The 23,708-nt window shown below is 45.4% G+C and overlaps 1 protein-coding gene across 8 annotated transcripts in view; it reads left to right on the plus strand.

Annotated features, from left to right (window-relative positions):
* Nucleotides 1–316: 316 nt before the first annotated feature.
* LOC125311205 (spectrin beta chain, non-erythrocytic 1) overlaps nt 317–23,708 on the plus strand; it is a 90,387-nt gene continuing 66,995 nt past the window's right edge. For 6 of the 8 annotated variants that reach the window (XM_048269038.1, XM_048269065.1, XM_048269056.1 and 3 more), the window contains exon 1: nt 317–869. The gene's annotated coding sequence lies outside the window, so the exon portion shown is untranslated. The remainder of the gene's footprint in view (nt 870–23,708) is intronic. The other 2 variants (XM_048269099.1, XM_048269107.1) reach the window with 1 other exon arrangement.

A 23,708-nucleotide genomic window follows, 5' to 3' on the forward strand; every position in this document is an offset into this window, starting at 1 on the left:
TTCCGATGTTCATCTTCTAATCACCACAGTGTGAAGCCATAAGGTGCTTGTTACATTGGGTAGTAGGCTTGGGGAACATAAATCCACACAGGAAAAAACTTGCAAAAGCAGGCCATGGATCACAGGGTCACTCTCAGTAACTATGCCTTGTGTAAAAAAACACCTAATAACATGATGTTATGGCTAGGCAGTTTATTATTTCTATGAGCCAGAGAGAAACATCAGTCTCAAGCAAGACCTAGTCCACTTGATGGAATCTTCAACACAGTGGTTGACTTAGGCTAGGCTACTGTTCACAATTTGGACTCCAGGCCTTCATGTAAGACGGTATCATGATAGACGGTAGTTTTCAGTCTTAGGACGACATTTGTTAATTAGCTTGCCATGTGTGACACATCGCCATCACCAAATGACTCCATCTCTCACCAGCAATCTGTATGTGTGGATGCGCTTGATGTCTCGTGCGCGTTTCTCTGCCCCCCTCCACCTCACGCACTACCAGTCATTCTTTCTTCTCCCAGTTGGACGAGAGGGAGAAAGGGACGGACGTCGGAACACAGGAAACGCGGGGAAGCTGCGAACCCATTGATGCTACTGATTTAAAACAGTCCATCTCTTCACCGTTATTCTTTTCAAGGATTGCTTAATGTTTCGTAACACGCTGTGCTGCACTGGCAGCGTGGAAGCAAAACACACGCGAGGATGCGGATCTAACAGAAAAGGCGCTGTCGGGATTTTAAATTAGAGCATCGAATCCATCTACCTATGTGATCATAGCGACCACCGCTGTCTGTTTTATGTTTCATTTTATGAGGACAAGTTAAACACTGAGAGGATCCTACAGAAATTAAAGATCACAACCTGAGCGGGTAAGTGTTTTTCCCCTTGGTATCAAGCTAATGTTAGCTCTTTGCCCATTGTGGTAGCATGTCTGTATCTGTGATAGCTGAGGGATACCCACTGCCTTTTAACACGTTCACAGTAGCCATTTCAGTTATTTGGCGTTGGGAGGTTGGTTGACTACTAGCTAACCTCACCATGCTGTTGCCTTTGTCTTGCCGTTGGCTAAGCTAGCTACCCAGTGGTGGCATAGCCTCACACTGACGTATTTCCAAATGCATGGTTCTTTTATTACAGGTAAACGTTGCGATGAATGCACTTCGTCAAATTGAAGATGCACTAAAACGTAATTAAAGAGCTGCAGAACAATTCATGTATTAAAGGTTATTGTATTTTTTTCTGATTAATTGCAACTTCCAAAAGCCCATTTGGCATCCCGGAGACCCCACTGCTAGCTGCAGCCCGTGTTAGGTTATTTTGATTTGTCATTCGCGGCGGTAGGGAAACCTAGCTGTTGCGTTGTCTGTATCATGAAAAAGAAGAGAGAGAAAAAAAAACAGGACCAAGCGATACGCGCTTTCTGCCTAAATGTGCGGTTCTATTTTAACTGTTACTTTGATGCAACTAGGTTTACTTTGCTTCAAAGAGTTATGTTCGTTTTTGTGAGAAAAAAAAACCCTAAAACAAATAAGACATTGCGGCCAGATGGGTTGATGATTGAATTAAGTCGAAATAGGCAATATCCTTGATTAGCTCATTCAATGAAAACATGCACCGAACATGGGATTTGGAAACGTTAGCCCAGCATGCGATGGAGGGGAGACGGATTAATAAAGGATTTGTGGTCAATTCTGGCTGTAATACTACCAAGTAATGTCAACGTCAATTCCAATTGCGCCTGCTAATCGACCGGGCAAGACACCGAGTCCTCTCCTTTTCAGCATCAGATCTGCGATGAGGATGACTAAATTGCAGTAGCCTATTTGTGCTAAGCCGCTCCATCCTTAATCTGTTATATTTATTTATTTTTTGTCCCCATTTCCGCGGTCTGGTGCTGAATTTTGTCAGCTTTGTGCAGTAGGGAAAGCAGATGAAATTCCGTGCCCTTTTGATACGGAGCCACATCAATCCTTAAAAAGCTAATCCCACGCTATAAAGTGGCGCACAGAAAGAACCAACATCATGAAGTGAAATCATGTAGACAGGAATAATGCATTCGGGGAGTTTTATTAACCAGTGTGCCACTGGATATCTTTGACAGACCCGAATGGAGGATGCATGCCCCTTGGTAAACAACCTGTAAACAGGAAATCTGACCATCACACGGTGTACATAGATGACCGGTGGCGTGTAAATGCACTTTGTATCACGATTTTATCTAGTATTCTCTTGTATTTTGGGATCATGTGGAGCAAATACAAAGCTTATCATCACAACTCACATCTGTCTGATCATACAGTAACAGCAATGGTAGATGTCAGTCGTCCAAATGTAATCGAGTAGCCTATTTGCCAAATGCTTCTTGATATTTTTAGTTTATTATGATGATTATAAATTGATAGTTATTCATTATGACTCATTTTGTTTGAAAACGATTATCTTCAGTGTTACTGTGATCTCAGGAATGCCACAAGATGAAAGATGAATAAGTAAACTTGGTTTGTGAAGACATTGTATTCAAGGTGGCATTTGTCAAGTATCTAATCAGTCTTGTAGAAACATGACTCAGACTGCTTTGCCACATTATCTTGCTGTATTGATCTGTTAGCCTTGAACTGGAAATAAGATGCTTGATTTAAACTTCACCTGATATATGGCAGTCAATGAACCAATAGTCACCCAGACGAAGTTGCATGTTTGATACTGTTGGGAAGACGTCCATAAGGCTGCCTTGTAGTTGGTTGTATGCTGTTTGTGACTGACCGGGCGTGTTATTTAATGTGCTCCATGGGTCACACACACACGTGTGACCCAGAGAAACAAAAGACAAGCATTCCTTAAGTCTCTCTCTCCTTCTTTCTTTCTCCTTGCTCTCACTCTGCCTGTGTCATTGTCTTGCCTTTGCTTTATTGTTGCCATTGACACACTTCTTGTCCTGCCACAGTTGACCTGTCAAAACTGCTGCTGTTTTGCCCGCATGGTTTGTCTCATGGTTCATCTGTCTGCTTTGTTACTATCCCTAACACTAATGGGCAGAAAGGGTGGCCTGGTGCTCCGGGAGTGGCTGGATGTCGGAGGGGTGGACGGATGGACAGATGGATGGATGATGGGATAGATAGATAAATGGAGGTAGAGGAATGTGAACGTGGGCCCCCTGTAGTGCTGACGCTCTAAATCCGACCCCCCTCAAACACACACACACACACACACACACACACACTTGTCTCCTCTGCTGCCAGTCACAGGGGCATTGTCCTGCAGCCAAGCATAAGGCCGGCGCTAAGCCCTGTCATCACTAACACTACCGGTACCATTGTCCTTCATTACACATTCAGCTTTTCACTCTGCATTCCACTTCACAGACTGGCCACAGTCACGTGTGTGCGCGTGCATGTGCGTTTATCTGTCTGTCTGTCTGTCTTTTTGTCTTTTTATGCAGTCTACAGGGAATACACACATATTTCACACGGCAGACATTGAGGACCTTTGGTTTTGTTTATTGTGTGTGTGTGTGTGTGTGTGTGTGTGTGTGTGTGTGTGTGTGTGAGAGATCAAGATAGAGACAGGTGGTCAATATCAGCAGGACCTGATAAGTTTTGTATCTACAATAAAATAAATACATCACTTTGTGCTTCACACATCTTTAGCTCAGGATATCCTGGTGACATTCTAAATCTGGAGTGTGAGGCTTCTCTTACATTGTGCTGATACAAGAGATCTGATGGGTGTTTCTTGCTACTGTAACAGCATCCCATGGGGCGTGCGTGTGTGTGTGTAGGTGTGGGAGAATAGACATAGGAAGCAGTGTTATTATGGGACGTTTCAGTGTGTGCTGTCTCTGTGCATACTTGGAAACTCAAACACACAATATGTGGCTTCCGGGAAGGCAATTTGATAGCATTCTGTCTGTTTTCTAGCTCCAGTCCGACCCCCACCCCCCCTACACCCCTCTCCTCTTTTCCTCCTTTTCCCCCTTCACTCTCCCCTCCATTCTCTAACGTTAGCACAGGGTCTTATTGATACCATTCATTAACTTTATGTTCCAAAACACATCTCCCAATCACTTCCCAACAGGCCTGATGCCTTATCAGCTGACTAGTTTAGATCAGGCCTCTGGCTTTCCGTGCCTCTTACCAAATATTGTGCCTGAAGAGCTTAGCAGGCAGGTGGCGTGGGAAGGTGATCCTGCTGGAAGCCAGCCTATTTGCACAGCGCCAGTGCTCCCATATCTCCCTGCTCCTCATTCTTCTCTTGCCCGCCGGCAATGATGGTAGTGTGGGATCAGCGCTACACTGCTGCCTCTTCAGCTACTCCCACATTGTGTGTGTGTGTGTGTGTGTGTGTGTGTGTGGGCGAGCGAGCGAGCACACGTGTGTTCCTCACTCTGTTGCCACGCCATATTCATGTAACTATCACCAACCCTTGTGCATTCCCATGGAAACAGTCAAGGAATTTGGGGAGCATCTCATTCTGACATGGCTTAATTAGCATTTATTATCTATATTTAACTCATTGGAGGCACAGCTATGGCTGGGGTGTTATCAGAGAGCAGTTACACTCTACACACACACACACACACACACACACACACACACACACACTCTTAGTCTTAGACACCCTCTCACTCTCTTTCCTCTCCCTTGGTAGAGCTCCCACTCTGGGTCTCTAACTGTTAGCTGGGAGCTAGACTTCAGACGTAGTCAGTCTTTTACATTGCAATGCATTCACATATTTTGTTATGTCAATGATTTTTTTTGCCATAGAAGGATTTATCAGTTCATCAGATACAGTATAGGCTCCTATGCGTACACCTTGAGAGATGAGCTATGACCTTGATGATGCTATCAATTCCCTGGCCTCATTGTTGTGAGCTTTAAGAATGCTACCGTTTACAATGGCACCAGAGTTTTTCCATTTTTTTTATTTTGACTGTGTTTATTATATATTATGGAGAAGCTCATTGATCACCTCAGTCCTGCTGGTCCTCCTGTTCTGGGTTGGCTAGAGCGCAAGACCCTCTGCACAGTTGACGGGGCTTGACCTGCTGAAGGCAAGGGCTTTTTGTACATTTCTGAAATCTTTACTCCCTAGCATGTTCAGTCATGGGACTCTTAAATTGAGGCTTTCAGGCCTCAACAATAGCTAGACATCTTTACCTGTCTTGTGTGTGTGTGTTTGTGTATGTGTGAGTGTTTGCCTGCCTCTACCATTTTGCATTAGTCTATCTCTCTTCCACGCCTCATGATTTTGTGACAAAATAGTTTATGAATGTGAAAGTAAAGCAGTTGTGTTTGCGCTGCTGTACAGAGGAGTGGAGATGAGCGTTGGTGCTTCACTGCCAGATGCTAACTCCTTGCCTCCAGCTGTCTTGATGTGTGTGTGTGTGTGTGTGTGTGTGTGTGTGTGTGTGTTTACACGTGTGCAGTCCCGTGCTCATAGTTGTGTGATTCTCGCCCCGGCCCAGATGCGCTCCATTCTTTGTCTTCCTCTTCTTCGTCCACCAGAGAATGGAGTGGTCACGGGTGTCTCAATAACAACACCAATGCAGATAGAAGACGTCTGTCTACGCAAATGATAGGCCTACTCACAGCAAAGGCTCGCTTTGGGATGGTCTGTAGGTTTTCAAGTCTTACTCCCCTCATGCAGAATCAGTGACAGTCAGTTAATGGGATTGCAAGGAACATTATTTGGCCATCCTCAGGAGGGAGGTGGTTCATCCGGCCTTGAAAGCTCTTGACTAGGCATTTGTGTCTGAACGGCAATAGTGTGTGTGTGTGACTGGTGTGTGGTCCTAGAATGGCAGCGATTTGTGTTTGACCTTGTCGGTAATTATCAGGCAAAAACGCATGCGCACACAGCCACATGACTACACACACTTGTAAGATGAAAGCTTGTGTTGTAAATGTAAATCAGGTTTCTCTGCCAAGTATACTTGCGTATACAAGGAATTTGGTCTCTGCATTTATCCCATCCGTGAATTAGTGAACACACAGAGCATACTGTGAACACACAGTGAGGTGAAGCACACATTAACCCGGAGCAGTGAGCTGCATTGCTACAGCAGCGTTCGGGGAGCAGCGAGGGGTTAGGTGCCTTGCTCAAGGGCACTTCAGCCGTTCCTACTGGTCGGGGATCGAACCGACAACTCTCCGGTTACAAGCCTTAACCAGTAGGCCACGGCTGCTGTGTATGTGGGTTCTGGGTTTACATGTGATGTGTAGGTTCAAGGCAGTTGGCTTTGTTTTTCGAGGTATGTGTGGGCACATGCATATTGCATTTAATCTGTTCCTGTTTTATGCGTGTCTGTGTGTGTGTTTGTGTGTGTGTGTGTGTGTGTGTGTGTGTGTGTGTGTGTGTGTGTGTGTGTGTGTGTTTGCGCGCGTGTGTGTGTTTGTTTGAGGGCATCACTGCTTGGTCGGTAGTCCAAACTAGTGTTTACGGGGGTGGGTAATGCCAGGTTTTGATGGCAGCTTAACTCTTCAAGAATAATCAGCAGTATTTCTGTGACACGTGGTCATTACCTGTAAATTGTTCCAGAACATTCATTACAAATTAAACTGGTGAGGCCATGTAGTCCAGCCAACAGATTTATTGGCCAGTTCATGATGGTCAGGCTAAGTTTGGAATTTTTTTTTGAAATAGTACCAAAATTCTCAGCTCAAGAGCCATGATACTTTAAAAATGATTCTCTGCACCTGAAGTTTGTGACATTCTTGAATTTGAGGTACAGTAACATGTGACACTGTCTTTTGACTTTGGTCATCATACCTGTGATGTGGCACTGAGCATGCATGCACAGCAGCACTGAACATTTCTGCGACGCAGCATACGGCCTTTCCTCTCTTCTGATTTCTCAGAAGTTGTTCCTGTGAATTTTGTGGACGCTGATAGTGTGTTAATGGAGGTTAACAACTGCACCACCACATGACCCATTACCAAACAACAGGAATGGGGAATGTTTTCAGTCTTCATCTTGGCTAAGGAGAATGTGTGTTAGAATCCATGCCCTCTCTTCATCAGCAGGTCATTCATTACTGCTTTGTTCTACTTTCCCTCTCTTCTTAGGATTCCTCTGCCTTGCCCAAGGGAAACTATGGATGCACACATACACATATCTCTCTCTCCTTCCCTCTCCAACTCAGAGACACACACACACACACTGCTGATGCTCACATTTTTGCACATTCTTTATTTTCACACACACACACACACACACACTAGTTGGTCTGTTGCCTCTTGTTGAGTGCCTCACAGATGTACAAGGTGACATGTTAATATCTCCAGGGCCAGTACTTCTGCTCTTTGCAGTCAGTTTTATCTTCAGTTGGGCAGTAGTGCAGTTAATATTTCCCATTTTTCAGTCTTTTTGGTTGAATTGTTACTTGGCCCTATCCTTCTTCCTTCAAGTGCATCAAATATTCCTACTGTCTTATTTATTTAGGCTGGTTGTAGCTTCTTTGGGAGATGAAACATGGACGAACACAACTACTACAGAAACAACATCTCCCAGAGAGAAATCATGACTAGCCGACCTTAGCCATTCCTTTTGAGCAGAGAGAAAGAAAGAGAGAGACTCTGGTATGAGGGCCTGCTGGCAGTCGTCGGTGTATAGATATCAGCTGCCTCGGGCCATAGGCAGTTATGTGACCCCTGAACTTTGACCTTTGACTCTAGCCTCATGAGCAGAGGAGCAAGGTCAAACAATCCAGGGTGGGAAAGAGAGTGAAAAAAAGTGCAGAAAGAATAGAAAAGAGAGGAGTGGATAAGGGAAGTGTTGAAAGAGTGGAGGAGGAAGAAGGTAGTGAAAGAAGAGGAGAACTGGGTTAAAGGGGAAACGACTAAAGGAAGGAGAGATGAAAGGGAGGAAGGGAAATGGAAAGATGCAATAAGAGAGAGAGAAAGTGAGAAGATGATGGAGAGAAATGGACAGACCCCTCCTCGTCAGATAAATCAATCCTCAGTTCATTTCTCCTCAGCTAGCTAAACGGGTCACCACATGTTTGACATACTTAATGTTATCAGTAAAATGTTGATGGTGTTGTCGCGCCTTACTGGAGTTGTGTGATTCTACCTGGATTTGTGAACGAACAGGTGACTCCTTTCAGTTTAATGCAAAGCAAGAAGGGGTCATTTCTATGTGTGTGTGTGTTGTGAGAAGGGCCCTTTAGACTAATCCCATTAGCGCGGGTCTGCCTGGCTGAGGAGATTGAGACCTTCCAGGCGGTCTGTGTGTCCTGAGTGAACTGAACTGGATGGAGGAATCCCAGAGGGCAAGGACACACACACACACACACACACACACACACACACACCACTAGCCAGCCTCGTGACGTGGGTTTGCCCATTTAGGCCTATGCGTGCATTAACGCACACACACACACACACACTCACCAATAGCCAGCCTTGTGATGTGGGTTTGCCCATGTAGGCCTGTGTGTGCATTAACACACACACACACACACACACACACACACACACACACACACTAGTAATTGCTGGTAATTGTATGTATACATTGCATGCTCTCATGTGGAAAAGGTGTGTGTGTGTAAGGCGGCAGTCACATTAGCAGGCTGGTAGGCAGCTGGTAATGCCAGTCCATTTAACATATCAGCTCGTTATGATGGTCCTTTTTGGCCAGCTGAGCTGGAAGGCAGTCCTGCTGTCGTGCTGAAGAAACACTGCAGATGCCTTTATCCTCCTGTACAGTGGTGCGCTAGGCCCTCTAGTTTGTGTCTCTCTGGTTTAGAGCCAGTGTTTGTACTGTTGTGTTTAGGATTTGGTACCTTTGTCAAATTATCTGAAGTTGGTAGTTTCTTGCATGGAACAAACATACTTAGTGATGACTATTTACAGAAAGGTCTTTCTGTCTCTAGATGATCAAATCCAGAAGTGCTTATGCTCCAGATACTCAAGTAGCCCAAAGCACGTCCAACCTTAATGCCTACTAGAGCCCGACCAATGTGGGATTTTATAGATCGATATCTGAGGATTTCAAAAAACGATGTACTCTAATATGAAGTATATTGAAAGGTTCTGATCAAGGTGGGACATTGTGTTTAAATAAGCCTATCTATCCTAACTATCTGGGATCCAAATGAAAGGCTCTTATACAATAAATTATTATTATTATTATTATTATTATTATTATTATTGAATAATAGCATCAGATCTTTGTTCTTATTTGTGATAAACACCATTGCCACAATAACTTTCAAGGTATTTACTTTGTACTTTATGATGGTATTGTTTGTGTTTTTTACACACAACAACATTAAACAGAGCGATACTTTGTGTGATTGGAAAGTAAAATTGCATAATGTAAGATAATGTTCATTGCTCATATAGGCATTTTAACTTGCGCTAACATTACCTCCTGCCATATAACATGCAGTGATGATTCTGCTGCCTCATAACATTAAGTATAAGTATATATACTCTTTTGATCCCGTGAGGGAAATTTGGTCTCTGCATTCATCCCAATCTTTGAATTAGTGAAACACACTCAGCACACAGTGAACACACAGTGAGGTGAACCACACACTAATCCCGGCACAGTGAGCTGCCTGCAACAACAGCGGCGCTCGGGGAGCAGTGAGGGGTTACAGTAGTTGCCTTGCTGAAGGGCACTTCAGCCGTGCCTACTGGTCGGGGTTCAAACCGGCAACCCTCCGGTTACAATTCCGAAGCGCTAACCAGTAGGCCACGGCTCCTGGGTTTACTTTACTTAATTAGCTCATGCGGAACCTGATTTGGAGATGACAGAAAAGAGTGCCTGCAACTTAGGAAAACTGCCGGTATGCAAGAAAAAGTGCAGGTACGCTTAAGAGTAAATTGTAGAAGTGCCGGCAGTACTGTATGTACTAGTGCGGACCGGCCCACTTTGAGTACTGAACGTCACGTAAGCTGGAAAGACAAAACTGGACATTTAGATGAAGAATCAATATTTGGCTTTCCTTTACCTAATTTAAAAATAATTATCGGCCGATATAAACACAGATACCGATAGATCAGCAAGTAGCTAATATTGGCCGATTATATCGGCACACCAATTTTTCGGTTAAGCTCTAATGCCTACACAATATTTCTGATTGATATTATTTCATTTGGATTGAAAAGGGGATTTTCTTTTTGTCATGAAAAATCCCATGACTGACGTTTTGTCATTCCTTTTGAATGTCTTGAACAGTATAGGCCCTGTGTGTGGGTGTGCCTGTGGGTGTGCCTGTGGGTGTGCCTGTGGGTGTGCCTGTGTGTGTGTGAGAGACCTTAGCCAAGGTTGACAGGTGAGGAAAGGTTGTGTGGTTAGACTGGCTCACATACGCAACCCAATCAATTAAGGGCTTATGTCGTTAATGAGGAGAGTAAGTCCTAGGACAAAACTCCACATTTGCACTGGTTTCCTGCAAGCTCCTCATGTGCAAAGCTATTGAATACGCAGCTGAGGAGAACAACAGCAAGGGTCTGAACTGTGTTGGTGCATAGCAAGTACTGATGTTTGTCTTGAGTATCCATAGATTCCTCCAAAACAGATGTGGAAAAAACAGTCTTCAGTTCAGAATCAGATCCTGTGTGTGTGTATTTGTGTTTGAGGCAGAGAGTGAGGTGTCTCTGATACCCGTAGGCTGGTGTTCAGGCCAGTGGCTGCTGATCATTTTCATTGATCGGCATTTGTCACAGTTGCTGCTTTTCGATCGGCCGAAGTTGATGTTGCATTACCAGACATGCTCTGTGCTCCTTCATGTAAAACTGAAGAGAGATGCCAAGGGAACACTGACAAACACATGTATAGTATACCCCCCCCCCCACTCATACTACCTGTATACCACCCACTCATGTGTAGGCTACATACAGAATTGTATTATCTGTAGATAGGGAGAGATCTGTGTGTCTGTGTGTGGAGGTGTGCCTATTTAGAGCCTATTGAGTGTGTTTGTGTGTGTGGGCGATGGAATATATTGGTGTATGAGGTAGTAAGGTTCAGTTTCTTTTTGGTGTGGGTGGGTGGTGGGTGACCAGGTACTGCATGTGGAATTCCCTTGTGCTTTAAAATGTTAACTTGGACAAGGTGGTGTGGATGTTGTACGGACAAGTTCTCCATTTAGAGGAATTCGAATAATTATTGAGCTCCATTATGTTGTTGGCACAGTTGCCCTGTGTCCAGACTTCAGCTAAGGCCCCGGGTCAGTTTTAGTTTTCCCTGCTGCAGTGGTAGTGATATTGTTCAGATACTCCTCCGTGTACAGTACTTTAAGGCTAACTGGGCTAGATGAGATCCATGATTCTAATCCAATACACTTTGGTCAAATTTGATGAATCGCTCCTTGCAGTTCTCCATTTGTTGGGTGGACAAAAAACTCTTATTTGCAGTCATGCCTGCATATAAATGGGAAACAAACTTTGCACCAAACCATAAAGAAAATTCTAACCAATCAAAGCATCACAACAATTCATCTCTGGCTAACACAGTCCTGTCAAAACTGTCATTTTTGTTTCTGAGGCTGACCTCGTGTCACAATTTAAGAATACAGTTCGCCAAAAAGTATTGTTTCGCATTTCGCATTGTCTTTGAGGATGCTCCATTTTTTGAGGATGCTTTCTAAAGGGTGCACCAAGCGCCTGCCGGGTCCACACAGTATAGCCATCCGTGCCCATGTGCATGCGTAGACAGAGCTGAGCGTGCTCCCGGTCTGCGCTGTCTCTCTGTGCATCAGCGTGACTGCCTCCACAGTAGGGACTGACATGTGACTGCTGCCTGTGTGTGTGTGTGTGTGGGTACATGTTTGCTAAGTGCTCTAGAACGCAGGCATGTGAAGTGGACTGTGGGGAACCGCGTTATGCAATTAACTGCAAATTTAGCAGTGCAGGCATTTCAAAACTCTCACTAACACAAGTGTTATAAATATGGTCTGTCAGGTTGTGATTTGATATAACAATCACGAAAAACATTGATACAGAACAGAGTATTGATGTCCTGGTTCGTGGACAATTGGATCATGAAATTTGCCACAAATGCTTAGTGTCTTAAAGGGGAGTGGTATTGACCAAGGTAAATCTGGAATTCTTAGGTTACTTCAGGCTATTTTAAGTCTCCCCGCTGGGTGCTCTATATTAGAGGAATCTCACCTAAATGAACATCAATGTGTTGAAGTTAAACAGACTGTCTGGTGTTACAGTACATGTTCCCGAATCTCTTTAACCAGGTTAAAGAGGAGGTTTTCTGCCATGGTGTGCTTTCATTGAAGACTATTTAGGACTACTTCTAATGTGTCGGAACAGAATTGCTGCGTGGATTGTTAATTTGATGGATGATATGAGACACTATTTTGCTTAATCACAAGGTGAACAATGGTGATGAATGCAGACAGGAGACAAGTATCTGCCATTATTTTTTTTTACATTTATTTTAGTTTGTATCATTATAAAAGCTCTTGTAAAAGGCTCTTTTACCCTCTGGTGCCAGGTTCTGTTAATTTAAGTATTTGTTTGTGTTGTTTTTTGGGAAGGATTGAAGGTGATGGCTGGAAGTGCAATCCAAAGTGGATCTAGTGGTGGAGAGCTGCTTTCAGACTTTAGGCTGGCAAGAAAGAGAGAAGCAAGCTGACTGACCGTAACACTTTTCAGATGTGGAGAATGATGGCCAGGGTTTTGTGTTTGCCCATGCATCTTTGTGGCTCCAGGGGACGGACATATTGAAACACGCACACTTGTGTGTGTCTGCTTGATTAACTGGTGCAGTGAAAATAGAGTAACCAGACATGAAGAAAGCAGGTCAAGGGAGGAAGGGAGGGATGGATGGATGGTAGAGGGAGAGGAAGGAGGGGTAAAGGCTCTTCTCCTTATCCAAACCTCTCCTATAGGAACACCATGCCTTTGAGCAGAAGCCTGTCCATGCCATAAAATGATTTTTGTGTTTGTGGGTGTGTGAATGAGAAAGGGACCGAGAAAGAGACTGCGGACCCTACTGTAGGTAATGGCTGCTTTGTTGTTGTGAGTGATTAGTGGTACCTTGAGGTGATTTATGAGGTTTTATTGTGTTTGTTTGATTTATCAGGTTTTATTGTGTTATTAAATAAATTGTGTTTCGCCTATGTGAAGGCTTGTGTGACTATTGTGTGAATATTTAGTTCGACTCTGTTGGTGGGTCATTGACAAATAAGGCTTGTGTTTTTAAAATAATCTTTAAAAATGGACAGAATGCATTGTTTTGAAGTTGGAAGACTGTGTATAAGCAGGTCTTTACCTGAGGTCTTTATTATCATTTACCGGGGTTTTAATACATTTTTAGACTGTATTTGCAATTTCACCACCCAAAAAATGGCACAACCAAAAAAAAAAAAAGATTGAGGGACTGGCCCACCTCTCCGCCAGGTGTAGATGCTGTATCACCTGACCCCAGCACAGAGACAGGCTCTGCCTATTCAGATGAGTTAGGCTTGTTCTACCATAGACCTCCTGACTGGCTGAGTTTCATCCTGTCTGTGCATCTCCCCTCACCATTCAGCTGCCATCGCATGCCTGCTCCTGAGGGCTTCCAACGGGGAGCTGCGCTGTGTCAAATCCTACACCACGAGACAACCCGGTCCTCCACCCGCCTGCCTCTCTCCATCTTCCATTCACATCCAGACGCTTTATTTGCATGGCAGTTTGGGTTTAATGTTGCCATAGCACAAATAACAATAAAATGGGGAAACAATATTTGTAATGTACCATTGACAAAAAATAAATAAAAACAAAGCAAATTCACTCCGCCCCCCTGGGCCTCCGTATCTTGTTTTCTGTCGGCTTCGCGTTAACTCTACTTAACTGTATCAATCAGCTGTAGACGCCTGATACAGTACATAGACCAGAGAGTTTTTTTCCTCTTTTGTGTGTTATTCCAAGTGTGACCCGCTGCCTGCCTGACTCCTCCACTTGTGCTCTCCCACCACTGGGCCACCAGAGGATCGCCTGAACCCCCCTCTGCTGCACTCCCACGCTCCATCATGTGCTCCATCCATCATCAGACGGCCATTTTGGAGCAGTTTCCCCAGCCTCCACTGTGTTTGCCATGGCTCACTTCACACTGGGATGCCATTGTAAATTCACAGAGGGGATCAAACGAGTGACTGTACATTCAGCCTATCCTCCACACACACACACGCGCACACACACGCACGCACACACACACACACACACACAGGTGTTGACAGCAGCAGCAGCAGCAGCTGTGTAGAGTTTCGCTGTACTGTGCAAAGCTGAGAAGAGTCATCATCATTTCGAAGAGTCACACTATTACCTGAGAAGTGTTAGTAGCAGCTTTTTTAATGAGTGGCCTAAAATGGAAGTGTGTGTGTGTGTGTGTGTGTGTGTGTGTGTGTGTGAGAGAGAGAGAGAGAGAGAGAAAGAGGGAGGTCTCAAGAGTAGAGGAGGATGTGCTGACACACATTTTCTGAGCCAATCCTGCCGGGAGATTTTTGTTTCATTATGTATCTCACACATACTGCACACAGCCAAGTTAACCCCTCTCTCTCACTCTTTTTCTCTTTTACTCACACACACACAGACCCACACAGACACACACACACACACACACACAGTCACAACTATACACTCAGAGACAAGTGTACTCAAGTGCACTGGCACACACCCACCGTCACAGTAATTTCTTGGACCCCCCACACACACACACACACACACACACACACACCTTCCCCCCTTCTGTCTCTCTTTCTTTCTCTCTCTCTGACACACACACATACATGCACACTTTTACCCATGGTGCATTAACTGTCACACACCATCCTGTGCAGTTCACACATCTTTGAGGCGATGCATTCTTTATTTCTGTAGTAGATGTGGGCATGAATAAAACAGTCTAAATGGTCTTCTACGAAATATGAAAGACTGCCTCTCTAAAGGTGCATGTGGGTGTGTTTATGTGCGCATGATATGTAAGATTGCTATTCCCTGAAGACATCAGCGAGTCTCCTCTCCAAGGTCAAAGCGACCGAAGCCAGGCAGTGGCGCTGCAAAGGATGGTAGAGAAAATTGAAGCTGATCTGGCCAATGGGGTTGCGGCGGATTTCAAACAAGTGAACATTCCTTTTCCATACTAATGCGATCTCCATCCTCATCCACTCTGACTCACTGCATGTCTGCACTGGACCTCGAGGTGCGAAAAGTCTCAGGCAGTCAGTTTGAACAGGCTGGGAGTAAAAGAGATGAAGAGAGAATGAGAGAGAGAGAGAGAGAGAAAGAGAGAATAAGAGGCTAAGAATGAGAGTGAATGAGAGAGATAGAGAGAAAGCAGTGATGAAGCAAGGAGCTTTCATTCAAACAGTGCCCTTCATTGTGCTTGCCAAAGGTGTGTGCTTCAAAGGTTCAGAGGTGGTTAAAGGGTCAGAATTTGCAAGACATTATGTAGGCCAATCTTCCTATTTGTGTGTCTTAGCCCAGCTTTTTTTTGGTGCGTGCGTGCGTGCGTGCGTGTGTGTGTGTGTTTGTGGAAGGGGGATGTTGTTAAGTGGACACACTGAAGCTTCAGGTCTTCTTTGGGGTGCTAGGGCAGTGTTTGGACAGCTTAAAATCGCTCCTGCAAGCTGTGACACTTTCACACATGTGAACAGCATGCACACACACACACATATACAGTACAGCTTGTGTGCTGTGGCAGTGTGTGTTTGTGTGCCAAGTGGGGGTGGTCAGACCGCCTGTGTAGCCTTGAGGGCCAGACAGCTCGACAAAAGACACTGTGTGTGTGTGTGTGTGAGAGGGAGAGATTCAGTCTGTCCCCTGCAGCCACAAACACAGACTCATGGGCACACACAAAACCCAGGCCAGCCATACACAAAGACCATGGCGTACTGCACCATGCAGGCAGTCCAGTACACACACACACACACATACAGAGTAAGGTTAGGAGACTGTCTGGTTTTGTTCTTCAGGCCGTATTGATTTATTATTTTTTCTTATTGTGTCCCCTTACCGGCCTTGGGTGGGAAACCATGTAATTAACAAATCATGCCATTAGTGGGGAGTCAAGCAGGTAGGCAGTAGTGTGCGTGTATGTGTGTCCCATCAATCTTTTTGATACATCATGAATGTTGTAATGTTTTACGCTGTATCAATCATTACTGGGTGTGTGTGTGCATGTGTGTGTTATGAAATATGTTCAAGTGTTATCATGAACTGTATATTGATGGCTGTGTAAGTGATTCTCTGTGTGTGTGTGTGTGTGTGTGTGTCTGAGGTGTACAGTGTGTGTGTGTGTGTGTGTGCGTGTGTTTTGCAGTAAGTCTGTGTGTGTGTTTAGCGGTGAGGTGGCTGGCAGATGGCGTAATGGAGAATGACAGTGTGAGAGTGGCTACCCTGTGCCTCATTAGGTCCTGCTAACAAAGTGATTTGGAGCAGGAGCTGTTTTGCCATTACCCTTGACTCTATAGCAGATTGGGCTAGGTGGAGACAGGTGGATGCATTGGTGAGAAGACCACACGTATGCAGAGGCACATGGAAGTACACACACAGACACACACACATGGAGGCATTACTCTCTGTCCTCACTTGTCTGACTCCTAACTTGACTTTGTTGCTTACAGTGGGGGTTAAAGTGGAGTGTGTGTGTGTGTGTGTGTGGTGTTGGATAAGTGGGGGTTGGTGATCCCCCATCATTAGTGGTGTCCCCTGGGAAGTCTTTTTGGGTGTGTGTGTGTGTGTGTTTGTCTGTGTCTGCCTGTCTGTCTTCTGTCCAATCTATATTCACACCTGAGCCTTGCTGCCCATGATGATGCACTCACATCTCTACTGACAGAAACACCGACACATTAACCAGTCATGAGGGGGGAGGTCTTTACTAGATGTCCTCTCCAGTTCATAATGATTGAACCCCCCCACACACACACACACACACACACAAAGAGACCGACTGACAAGCATCCAATAACATGCCACACCCTCTCGTTCCCCTGAGGGTTGGGACACCTCCGTTTCCATGGCCACCACCAGCATCCCATTTAAAGACCCTTTATTGCCTTAGGTGAGGCGTCCTACGCGTGCCTGCTTTGTCCCTCTGACACAAAGGCGTCTGTGACCCCCTCCCCTCTAATCCGCCTTCAGGCACTGCACCACAATCACGTTTAAATCACTTAATCAGCGGCATTAAATCACACACACACACACACACACCAAATCCATTTGTTACACGCTTGTATATTTATTTAATGTGACTGTTGGATGTAAATGGGATGGTGTTTAAGGAAATGTTTTTGAGCATGCAGGGGACTGGTAGCTGATGGTTATGGAGAGGGGCTGTGAAGATGAGCACATTGATCTTAGATGAGGAAGATGAGGAGCACATTGATCACATTGTTCTCATTGCTTTCTGGTGTGTGTGTGTGTGTGTGTGTGTTAGATGTAAGGGTACGCTTACGTCCAGAGGGCATTGCTCTCACCCTCATTGATTTAGGATCACGTCTCTAGTCTACCCCCCACCCCACCCACCCAGTCGCTCCTCCACTCCCTGGGTATCTGTGCTGTCCACTGCCCAGCCTCGGGCCTCATCCCCTGGCCACAGAGGCCCAGGCACATGGGCCTCCCCCTTCGCTCTTCATCATCAGCTCTCCTGTGGCAGAATTCAATGTGTTCTGGTGGGGGGGGGGGGGGGGGATGGGGTCCGCACAAAAGACATGTCTCGGAGGGGTCTGAAGGGGGCACTGTGTGTGAGGGGTGGTCTGAGATTTAATGTGACCCCCACCCTCACCACCACCACCCACACCCCACCACTCTCCCCCTTTGTGGTTTGTGGTCTCAAGCATATGGTAGTAATGTATTGTCCTCATTTTTAATACTATAAGCCTAATGTCCATAGATTTGACCTCTTCTGTCTCTATTATTTCTCTCTCATATGTCTTCATGCTGGCGTCCTCCGCTGCACCACACTGCACCTTTTAAATTATGTGGAGGACATTCTGTTTTTTCATTATATGTACACACACACACACACACACACACACACACACACACACACACCTCTTAAAAAATGGGGTCGTTAGGCTAGTGTGTTGGTGTGACCCCGCCCTCTATCTTTAATCCAGAGGATAACTACTCTGGAAGCTACTATTCCAGTCCTTTTGCTAATCTTAATCTAATGGGATTGAGACTGCTCTTTATGCCTGCCTTGTTTCGGAGTGAAGACATGTTGGTGCTATTTATTTACATGTGTGGTTTTGTGTGTGTGTGCATGTATTTAAAGCCCTGACCCTTGGAGTCTTGCATGCCCCATTTATGCCCTGACATGCGTCCAGTCCCATCATAGCGTTGTATGCTTCATACCTCCGTAATCTTGCCGTAGTCTTCGGCAGCATGACGCATAGGAAAGCCTCCACCGAAAGCACCAAGAGGGTTACCATGTGCGTGTGTGAGTGAGTGTACTGTTATCGCTTCCGCTCTGGATTAGGTTGTGCTTGTGTGTTCACTACCTGAACCTAAATCCCAGTGTTTGTTTGGCTGCAGCTCTGCTAGTGATGTTCCCACTACCTCAGGTGTTCCAGCTGTGCAACCAGCCCCCCTCCCCCCAATCACCACCAAACGTATTCTATCATTTTGTTTTCTCTTTTTCTCATGTTTATTCATTCCATTCATCCATCTCTGCCTGTGCTCTTTCTGCCCTGCTAAAAAAAAAACCAGCTAAAACAGTTTATTGTGGTAACTGGTTTTAGATGGTTTTAGCTGGTCTTTGCTGGTTTTCTTCCAGCTCTTGCTGGCTAGTGTAGCTGGTTGGGTCACCAGGTCGACATGCTGGCGTGAGCATCTGAGGAAGCTGGTCATGCTGGTGTGACCTGTTGTGTGAGATATGGCTGGTGTAAGATGGTCATGCTGGTGACCAGCCTGCTAAGCTTGACATTGTTGGTGTAAGATGGTCATGCTGGTTTGCTAGAATGACCAACATAAGCTGGCATGGCCAGTTAAACCAGCAATGTAGACCAGCAACACCTGCTAAAATGACCAGCTTGACATGGTAAGACAAGCAAAACCAGCTGAATTACCATCTTATGCTGGGTAAACCAGCTGAAGGTATGTTTTTGCAAGAGTTTTGCTGGTCTAGCTGGTCAACCATTATACGGTGGTCAAACAAGCTGGTCAACCAATAAACCACTGTAAGATGGTCAGGCTGTTTTTTTCAGCAGGGTGTTGTCTTTAATTCCTTTTTCCTTTCTCCTTTGTTCTCTCACTCATCTTCCTACATGCTGTTTCATAAGGCCTCTGGATGGGCTGTGCACCCTATCTGGCTTCCTCACAGGGACTCGCATGCATTCAGCCATTCTCAGACACGCACACACACGTACACAGATGTGCACGCACGCACGCATGCACGCACACACAACACATATACACACACGCACACATTTATACACGTGTGTGTATATTATTTCTGCCTCATGTCTGCCTCCCCAGGGACAGTAGGACTGCAGAGTGAGAGAGTGATGGGAGAATCCTTTCTTCTCTCATCCTGCTGCATTGTCTTGTCACTCTAGTGTTTGCCCTGTGTTTCTTTTGAATGAGGTTGTGTATTCAAACCTTTGTGTCTGGGTGGGTATGTATTAATGCTCTTATCGCTAGTAATACAGATTTCACAGTATTAACATTTGGATTATGAGGCTATGTCTGTGTGTGTCTGTGTGTGTCTGTGTGTGTCTGTGTGTGACAGAGAGAGAGTGAGATCCCATGTGGATGGGCTGACAGAAAGACATATCAGTCAAGCTGGCATGAAGGCACACCCACAAGGTTCATTCCATTTGTTTGGTCCACATCTAGAGTGTGTTGTGGTCACGGTCAGTAAAACTGTGATCATGTCAAATTGCCTTTGTCAATATATCACATACTACTAAGACCTACCCGTATGACACCCACTAGGTGAAGTGATTTGGACATTAGGATATCTTCCTGATATGACCAGGAGTCGGTCTGATTGTGGGGAGCGATAGCCGATTAGGGGTTCAGTGTCCTCTAGGAGGAGGTTGCAGTGTCCACCATGGATGGCTGTGTCCCTCCTCTGTTTCCGTGGGGACTGTCTGATCGAGCTGTGGGTGAAGTGGGTGGATTAAAGGCAGATTCTGTTGAGTGAGCTGACACACACACACACACACACACACACACACACACACACACACACACACACACACACTTAACCCCTCTCCCTCCAGCTCTTTTACATGTACAGACCACCAGACAAAGACATTTGATCCAATGTGTGTTTTGTTCTCTTATTTATCTAAAAGTGCTTTCACACAAACAGACCATAATGCCCATTTAGTTAAGAGTGTGTGTGTGTGTGTGTGTGGGAGGCTTACTCTGAGCCCTGCTCTTAAACTCAGCACTGGCCCTCTCAGCAGCGTCCTGTGATGTATTATGGAGATGCACGACCAGGCCTGGGGATTGGCCAAGTCCAGTCCCAGTCCACAGCACCACACTGAGCAGGACGTGTGTGTGTGTGTGTGTGTGTGTATGTATTTATATGTCTGTCCTTGCTTGTATGTGCGTGCTTGTACTACTTATGTATACATTTGTCTGCCCCACAGCTTTTGTGGCATATGTTGCATCCATTGTCAGCATTCCAATTGTGTGTGTGTGTGTGTATCTGGATCATTGTAGATGAAGTCAGGGTGAAGGGGGAGTGTGTGTGTCAGGTTGGGGGGGGGGGGGGGGGGGTTCCTGTGGTGATAGATTACTCATTGCAAGCGCTCAATATTAGCTGGCGTGGTCAGACTCATTAATAAATAAAGACAGATTTCAGGGACAGGAGTCAAATAAACAGCCTGGACCAGGGTGGAATATTAGCATAAGTGATCTATGGACTCTGTCTCGGGCTGCAGCCGGGCCGCTGGACGCCGAGGTCAGTGTGGCCCGCCGTGTAGAGAAGGAGAGAACCTGATCCCAGACTTTCATCAACAAGAACCAGGATGAACTTTATGTCCGCTCACAATAGGATGTAGTTCTGTAAGAGTGGTATGATGTAGTCCAAGTGGTCAGCTGTGCTGTAAGATGATGTGGCTGCTTCTGAGAGGGAGAAGTGAAGGATACGTCAAGAGGGATTTGCAGAGTGTCTTGCAGGTGTTCGTTCTGAAGTATGGCGTCAGATAGCTGCCTTTATTATGCGAGCGCATAAAGAATGAAAATGAGCGTAGATATAGACCCTTTCAACAATAAAAACAAAAACAATGCTTGAACGTTCTATTTGGGCCCCAATCTACTTCCTCTGCATTAAGATAACACATGGAATGTTAAAACGGAAGTCTTGTGGGGCCAACTATGATGCTGATAATGGAACTCTCTTGAAAGGGTCCATAGGAATCAAGAGCGTAAAAGAATGAAAACGAGCATAGATATAGGAATCAAGAGCATAGATATAGGAATCGAGAGCATAGATGTAGGAATCAAGAGCATAGATATAGGAATCGAGAGCATAGATATAGGAATCGAGAGCGTAATACATAAACATGAGCAGTGGATAATAATCTCGCGTTTGTTAATTGTAATGAGCTGGATGAATATATGAGATATATATTTTTGCAGGTTTTTATCCAAGTAAAATGAGGTATGCAGTGTTTCCCAGAGAAGTGAATTCCATTTGTGGTGGTTGGTTTGCAGAATTAACTTGAATGCAACTAATTAGCACGGCGTGGTTATGATGCTAACCAGATTTAAGCACAATTTAGTACAACCTGAAAAATCATTGTGTGGTGGTCAATGTTGATATTGTGGTTGGCCGCCACAAATAAGTCAATGTATGGGAAACACTGGTACAGTATGTTTTTCACTTGCAAAATAGTTATAGTGCACCATTAAACTGTTCTAGTGCCACACTGTATACTGGTGTTATGGTGAACAGAACTATGCATCTGTATTTGACAGTGCAGACTATCGCAGTCATTATAGTGTGTGTTCTGTCTGGCACAGAGTGTGGCCATAGTGATGGGTCCTTATGGGATGTCTGCCAGTCATCACCTCTGCAACAGTGTTGTTGTCACACTGACCACAGGGGTGCGTGTGTGTGTGTGTGTGTGTGTGCGTAGGGAGAGTCTCAAAAAATATCTGTGTGTACGCACACACTGTGAGAGTGTCGGGTGTTTTTTATGTGCAAAGTGAACTGTACCATCTTATCAGTTTGGTTTTGATATCGTAGTGCAGTGCAGCTTAGCTTGGAGTTCAGCTGTTGGATGATGTTGAGGGTATGTGTGTGTGTGCCTTGCATAATGTTACCACAAAAACTCTCACAGGCACAGCTACACACACACACACACACACACACACACACACCACACCTTATCTCTCTGGTGTAAAAAGCTTGTGTGTGTGCGTGTGTCTCGTGTACCTGACTCCCATTTCCCCTGGTGGCAGGACTGCTGCTTTAAAAGCTCCTAGTGCTGAAAAATACATGAGGGGAAGCTGCCCTTGTGGGAACAGACCCAGTCCCTCAGGAACAGTCCCGTGACACACACACACACACACACACACACACACTCACACTCACACTCACACTCACACACACACACTCACACTCACACACACCTTCTTACAGGTTGCACAGGTCTACTCTAGTCCTTTGGCTGCACAGGTCTACTATAGTCCTCTTGCTGCTTCTCTGGTACCCCCCCTCCACACACATACATTAAATAGCAATTTTCACTAGCAGCATGCTCTAACCAAGCCTCACTGTGCAGCACTGGGACAAGTATAACTGATATGCTTTTGCGGCAGAGAGGGACAGAGTTCCAGCCTGACTGTTTCAGAGCAGCACTAATCCTGACTGTCTCCCTCCTCAACTGTGTTCCGTCTCGTATGTAGGCCACTGGTTTGCTCCAGCATGTGTTGTCATGCATGCGCCAGGTTCACTGGGTAGAGAAAACACCAAATGACACAGATACCAGAGAGACACAGACATGCATCATACATCTGCATAATCCAACATATTTTCTCTCTCTCTCTCTCTCTCTCTCTCTCATATCCACACACACTTATACTTTGTTACGTTTTTAGGAAGCCCCTTTTTCAATATCCAAATGGCCCACCTCCTGCTCTAAAGCTAATGATTTTTCCTCTCTCGGATGCACAGGCGGTGATGTGGCTTTCATTCATCTCGAAATGACCCCCCTCCCCCTCCCACTCCTGTGTAAATTTAGCTCAGGTGGATTTGGAGTTAACCACACCCTCAGGTCAGCCTTCTCCTGTGCTGCCCGGGGCAAAGATGTACATCCCTGTGGTCAGCATGGCAGAGTGCATTTGTTCATCGCTGATTTTCTCAGTGACCTCACCTTCACCCTCATCTTAACTCACCTGGCTGTCAGGTGCGCAGCAGACTGGGTGCCACGGCAGCCTTCCCCAAAATAGTCTGGCAGAGACTTTTTTTTTTTTTATATCATTCCATTTCTTGGGACGTTTTTAGATTCTGCTCGTGCTGGTCTCTTTTCCTATCCCTCTCTCTCACACAGACACACACACACACACACACACACACACCTCCCGGCACACTCAGCTGAGCACAGCTCTCTCCCTTTTCCATTCAGGCAGATGTGTAGACACCTCAGGAGCTAGGGATCCAGAAGACGGCGTCCCTTCTGCTCAAAGCCACATAGACAAGAACAAGAACAGGTGCTCGGGTCCACAGTGAATCTTCAAGTCAAGTCAATGTTTTATTCCCAGTACGATGGTTTAGAAGTGTAAGGGCTCAGGAC

The sequence above is a fragment of the Alosa alosa genome, chromosome 2 (assembly GCF_017589495.1).
Source record: "Alosa alosa isolate M-15738 ecotype Scorff River chromosome 2, AALO_Geno_1.1, whole genome shotgun sequence".
NCBI classification, from domain to species: domain Eukaryota; kingdom Metazoa; phylum Chordata; class Actinopteri; order Clupeiformes; family Clupeidae; genus Alosa; species Alosa alosa.